The sequence below is a fragment of the Bos grunniens genome, chromosome 5 (genome assembly GCF_055505025.1).
Source record: "Bos grunniens cultivar Pamir isolate PY7600 chromosome 5, Bosgru_T2T1.0, whole genome shotgun sequence".
Classification (NCBI taxonomy): domain Eukaryota; kingdom Metazoa; phylum Chordata; class Mammalia; order Artiodactyla; family Bovidae; genus Bos; species Bos grunniens.
Window position 1 is genome coordinate 60,058,033 of NC_141169.1, and position 6,437 is coordinate 60,064,469.

Consider the following 6,437-nt stretch of genomic DNA (forward strand, 5'->3'; position numbering starts at 1 on the left):
CGGATTCTTTACCTGCTGAGCTACCAGGGAAGTCCTTCAGTTCTAATAGTTTAGGGTTTTCTGTATACAGTATCATGTCATCTGCATCTAATGACAGTTTTACCCATTCCCTTCAAATTTGGATAATTGTTACTTCTTTTTCTTGTCTGAGTGTTCTGGCTGGGCTTCCAATACTACAATGAATAGAAGTGATGAGAGTAGGCATCCTTGTTTTCTTCCAAATTTTAACAGGAAGGCTTTCAAATTTTCACTATTCAATATTATAGTGTATTGGCTGTAGGTTTGTCATAAATAGCATTTATTATGTTGAGATATGTACCCTCAATACTCACTTTGGTACAAGTTTCTATCACAAATGGGCATTGAATTTTATCAAATGTTTCCTCTGCATTTACTAAAATGATCATGTGGTTTTTATTATTTCTTTTGTTAACATGATGTATCACATTGATTGATTTGTATATGTTGAGCCATCCTTGATACCTAGGGATGAACTCAACTCCTTTTTATGTGTTGTTGGATTCATTTTGATAATATTTTGTTGAGAATTTTTGCATCTATATTCATCAAAGATATTTCTTTTTGGTAGTGTTTTTGTTTGATTTTGGTATCAGGGTGATGGTGGCTTTATAGTATGACTCTGGGAGTCTTCTTTCCTTTTCAATCTTTTGGAAGAGTTTGAGAAGGAGGTGATATACTTTTCATAGAAATTAAATTTTGGTTCTAGTATGCATATTTCTTTAATTGAACAAGAAAAGAAAGTCATCAATACTCTGGTAGATTATCAAGAGAGAAATGTTTTTCCATGGATTTAAAGTCTAATATCCCTCTAATTTTTTCACATAAAAATCAACAATTACAATTATTGTATAGATTATTTTTAGCAGAACTGCAAATTAAAGATTGAATTCTCTGTCCAGGTACTCTGGAAATGCAAACTGTTTTTCTTCCTGATGCAACCATCTTTAAAACAAAAATGAGCATAGTGTTCTTCTAGCTGAAACATCATTTCGCTTAACTTTACCTTAAACACTAATTATCACTGTTACTTTTCCATTGGGATCATGATTTTCTTTCTTTCTTTTATACTATGAAGACCTGGAAAAGTACAGGACAACAATGGGAAACCATACACCAGTGCCAGTGTTTATTCTAGCAGGTTTGACTGATGACCCACGATTGAAAATTGTATTGTTCATCTTTTTACTTCTCACTTACTTACCAAGTATCACTGGCAATTTGATCATCATCACACTTACCCTGGTGGATCCTCACCTCAAGACCCCAATGTATTTATTCCTCCAGAATTTTTCTTTCTTAGAAGTCTCCTATACTACTACATGCATCCCTACATTGCTGGCTACCATGGCAAGTGGGGACAAAACCATTTACTATAATGGCTGTGCAGCTCAAGTGTTCTTTGCTTTCCTTATTGGAGCATCTGAGTTTTACTTGCTGGCAGCTATGTCCTATGACCACTATGTGCCATCTGTAAGCACCTGCATTACACAACCATCATGAACAATAAAATCTGCATTCAATTTGTCTTCTGTAGCTGGCTTGCCAGATTCTTTGTCATCTTTCCACCACTCTTCTTAGGCCTAAATCTTGATTTCTGTGCTTCCAACACTGTTGACCATCTCTAATGTGACACAACTCCCTTCCTGCAGATCTTCTGCTCAGACACAGAGATCTTTGAGATGATGGGATACATCTCAGCTTTGGTGACACTTGTGGTCACACTGATGATATCATATACCTATATCACAAAAACAATTCTAAAAATCCCTCCCACTAATCAGAGGAAAAAAGCTTTTTCAACATGTTCTTCTCACATGGTTGTGATAACTCTATACTATGGCAGCTGCATCTTCATGTATGCTAAACCATCAGTCAAGCAAAGAGTATCTTTTTCCAAGGGAATTGCAGTGCTCAATATCTCTGTTGCACCACTTTTGAGCCTTTTTATCTACACTTTACAGAACTAACAAGTGAAAAACACCTTTGTGAATATGATACACAGGATTCTTTCTTTCTCAAAGAAGTGAATATTTCTCAAAGAAGTGAAGTTATGTATACTGCATTATACATAAAGAAAAGCAACAAGTGTCTCAATAATAACAGTGTTTTCAATAGTAGCTTCCCTATCCCTGAAGTGAAAGTGAAAGTCCTTCAATCCTGTCTGACTCTGTGACTCCATGGAATTCTCTAGACCAGAATATTGGAGTGAGTAGCCTTTCCCTTCTCCAGGGCATCTTCCCAGCCCAGGGATTGAACTCAGGTCTCCTGCATTGCAAGCAGATTCTTTACCAGCTGAGCCACAAGGGAAGCCCTCCCTATCCATAGTTACCCTCAATTTTCCCCTTTAATTTCTATTATAGTCATCTTAACTTCCTCCATGCCTCATTAACAAAACTCTTTGCTCTGTGAAGTTAGTTTTCTTTATATTTTTCAATAGACTTTCCCCTCACCTCATTTCCTTTTCCTCTTAATATATAAAACAAATTGCACTAATTTTTCAATCTTTTATCTTTGATTTTTAATTAATCAAGTCTACAAAATATTGTTTAACTTAATTACATTTAATGTAGCATACACGTTCAGTTCAGTTCAGTTCAGTCGCTCAGTCCTGTCCGACACTTTGCGACCCCATGAATCGCAGCACACCAAGCCTCCCTGTCCATCACCGACTCCCAGACTTCACTCAGACTCACGTCCATCGAGTCAGTGATGCCATCCAGCTATGTCATCCTCTGTCGTCCCCTTCTCCTCCTGCCCCCAATCCCTCCAAGCATCAGAGTCTTTTCCAATGAGTCAACTCTTCGCATGAGGTGGCCAAAGTACTGGAGTTTCAGCTTTAGCTCATTCCTTCCAAAGAAATCCCAGGGCTGACCTCCTTCAGAATGGACTGGTTGGATCTCCTTGCAGGCCAAGGGACTCTCAAGAGTCTTCTCCAACACCACAGTTCAAAAGCATCAATTCTTCAGTGCTCAGCCTTCTTCACAGTCCAACTTTCACATCCATACATGACCACAGGAAAAACCATGGTCTTGACTAGGTGGACTTTTGTTGGCAAAGTAATGTTTCTGCTTTTGAATATGCAATCTAGGTTGGTCAAAACTTTCCTTCCAAAGAGTAAGCGTCTTTTAATTTCATGACTGCACTCATGATCTGCAGTGATTTTGGAGCCCCCCCAAAAATAAAGTCTGACACTGTTTCTGCTGTTTCTCCATCTATTTGCCATGAAGTGATGGAACCAGATGCCATGATCTTCGTTTTATGAATGTTGAGCTTAAGCCAACTTTTTCACTCTCCACTTTCACTTTCATCAAGAGGCTTTTGAGTTCTTCTTCACTTTCTGCCATAAGGGTGGTGTCATCTGCATATCTGAGGTTACTGATATTTCTCCTGGCAATCTTGATTCCACCTTGTGCTTCTTCCAGTCCAGCGTTTCTCATGATGTACTCTGCATATAAGTTAAATAAACAGGGTGACAATATACAGCCTTGATGAACTCCTTTTCCTATTTGGAATCAGTCTGTTGTTCCATGTCCAGTTCTAACTGTTGCTTCCTGACCTGCATACAGATTTCTCAAGAGGCAGGTCAGGTCGTCTGGTATTCCCATCTCTTGAAGAATTTCCCACAGTTTATTGTGGTCCACACAGACAAAGGCTTTGGCATAAGTCAATAAAGCAGAAATAGATGTTTTTCTGAAACTCTCTTGCTTTTTCCATGATCCAGAGGATGCTGGCAATTTGATCTCTGTTTCCTCTGGCTTTTCTAAAACCAGCCTGAGCATCAGGAAGTTCACGGTTCACATATTGCTGAAGCCTGGCTTGGAGAATTTTGAGCATTACTTTACTAGCTTGTGAGATGAGTGCAATTGTGAGGTTGTTTGAGCATTCTTTGGCATTGCCTTTCTTTGGGATTGGAATGAAAACTGACCTTTTCCAGTCCTGTGGCCACTGCTGAGTTTTCCAAATTTGCTGGCATATTGAGTGCAGCACTTTCCCAGCATCATCTTTCAGGATTTGAAATAGCTTAACTGGAGTTCTATCACCTCCACTAGCTTTGTTCATAGTGATGCTTCTAAGGCCCACTTGACTTCACATTCCAGGATGTCTGGCTCTAGGTCAGTGATCACACCATCGTGATGATCTGGGTCGTGAAGATCTTTTTTGTACAGTTCTTCTGTGTATTCTTGCCACCTCTTCTTGATATCTTCTGCTTCTGTTAGGTCCATACCATTTCTGTCCTTTATCGAGCCCATCTTTGCATGAAATATTCCCTTGGTATCTCTAATTTTATTGAAAGGATCTCTAGTCTTTCCCATTCTGTTGTTTTCCTCTATTTCTTTGCATTGATCGCTGAGGAAGGCTTTCTTATCCCTTCTTGCTATTCTTTGGAACTCTGCATTCAGATGCTTATATCTTTCCTTTTCTCCTTTGATTTTCACTACTCTTCTTTTCATGGTTATTTGTAAGGCCTCCCCAGACAGCCATTTTGCTTTTCTGCATTTCTTTTCCATGGGTATGGTCTTGATTCTAGTCTCTTGTACAGTGTCACGAACCTCATTCCATAGTTCATCAGGCACTCTGTCTATCAGATCTAGGCCCTTAAATCTATTTCTCACTTCCACTGTATAATCATAAGGGATTTGATTTAGGTCATACCTGAATGGTCTAGTGATTTTCCCTACTTTCTTCAATTTAAGTCTGAATTTGGTAATAAGGAGTTCATGATCTGAGCCACAGTCAGCTCCCAGTCTTGTTTTTGTTGACTGTATAGAGCTTCTCCATATGCGGCTGCAAAGAACTTAATCAATCTGATTTCATTGTTGACCATCTGGTGATGTCCATGTGTAGAGTCTTCTCTTGTGTTGTTGAAAGAGGGTGTTTGGTATGACCAGTGCATTTTCTTGGCAAAACTCGATTAGTCTTTGTCCTGCTTCATTCCGTATTCCAAGGCCAAATTTGCCTGTTACTCCAGGTGTTTCTTGACTTCTTACTTTTGCATTCCAGTCCCCAATAATGCAAAGGACATCTTTTTTGGGTGTTAGTTCTAAAAGGAATTAGCGATATCAAATAGATTGGAATGGGTGAATTTAACTCAGATGACCATTATATCTACTACTGCGGACAGGAATCCCTCATAAGAAATGGAGTAGCCATCATGGTCCACAAAAGAATCAGTAATGCAGTACTTGAATGCAATCTCAAAAACAACAGTATGATCTCTATTCTTTTCCAAGGCAAACCATTCAATATCACAGTAATCCAAGTCTATGCCCCAACCAGTAATGCTGAAGAAACTGAAGTTGAATGGTTCTATGAAGACCTACAAGACCTTTTAGAACTAAAACCCAAAAAAGATGTCCTTTTCACTATAGGGGACTGGAATGCAAAAGTAGCATACAATCCAGAGGTTAATATTCTATTTGTGGTCAGTGACAATATACTTAAAACTAATATTAATTTATATTATTTGTCATACTACCAATTTTGGGGGCATATTATACTCAAAGTAATTAAAAGAAAATTTTAGAGATTAGTATCAATGTTGATGCATATCTTTGAAATCTCTGTCTATTTAAAATATATGACTGTTTTACTACTTTCAATAGTAACTCAATATTTAGGATAAAGTACATTTTAAAAAAACTATCTAAAGAAGCAGAATAAAATATAGGCAGGAAGAAACATGTAATATATAATTTATTGGACAATTTTACATGTTCCTGTACAATTTGTAGAATTTACTGTATCTCAAATTTGGTTCATAAATATGATTTTAGAAAAAAATGGTTATTTAAACAACTTATTACTTTTTTTCCTGATAATTTAGGTGTTTTTCCCCATTATCAGAAAGTGATCCTGAAGCATTATCTAGCTTTCAGAAATCTTTAAAGTACAGAACTTTATATATATATTATACACAACTTAGCAGCAGCTAAGTTGTTCTAGCTGCACACGCATATGTTGCTGCTGCTGCTAAGTTGCTTCAGTCATGTTCAACTCTTTGTGACCCTATGGACTGTCACCCACCAGGCTTCTCTGTCCACAGGATTCTTCAGGCAAGAATACTGGAGTGGGTTGCCATGTCCTCCTCCAGGGGATCTTCCTGACCCAGGGATCAAACCTGCATCTCTTTTGTCTCCTGTACTGGCAGGCAGGTTCTTTACCACTAGAGCCATATATATGTATATATATATGGGGCTTCCCTGGTGGTTCAGCTGCAATGCAGGAGACTTGGGATCAATCCCTGGGTTGGGAAAATCCCCTGGAGGAGGACATGGCAGCCCACTCCAGTATTCTTGTCTGGAGAATCCCCATGGACAGAGGAGCCAGGTGGGCTATAGTCCATGGGGTTGCAAAGAGTCGGACACGACTGAGAGATGAGGCACAGCACATGCATACACACACACACACACATATAC

General features: G+C 38.6%; 1 pseudogene; it reads left to right on the forward strand.

Annotated features, from left to right (window-relative positions):
* The first annotated feature begins 1,119 nt into the window (after window positions 1–1,119).
* Window positions 1,120–2,048, forward strand: LOC147372195 (olfactory receptor 6C74-like; annotated as a pseudogene).
* Window positions 2,049–6,437: the final 4,389 nt, after the last annotated feature.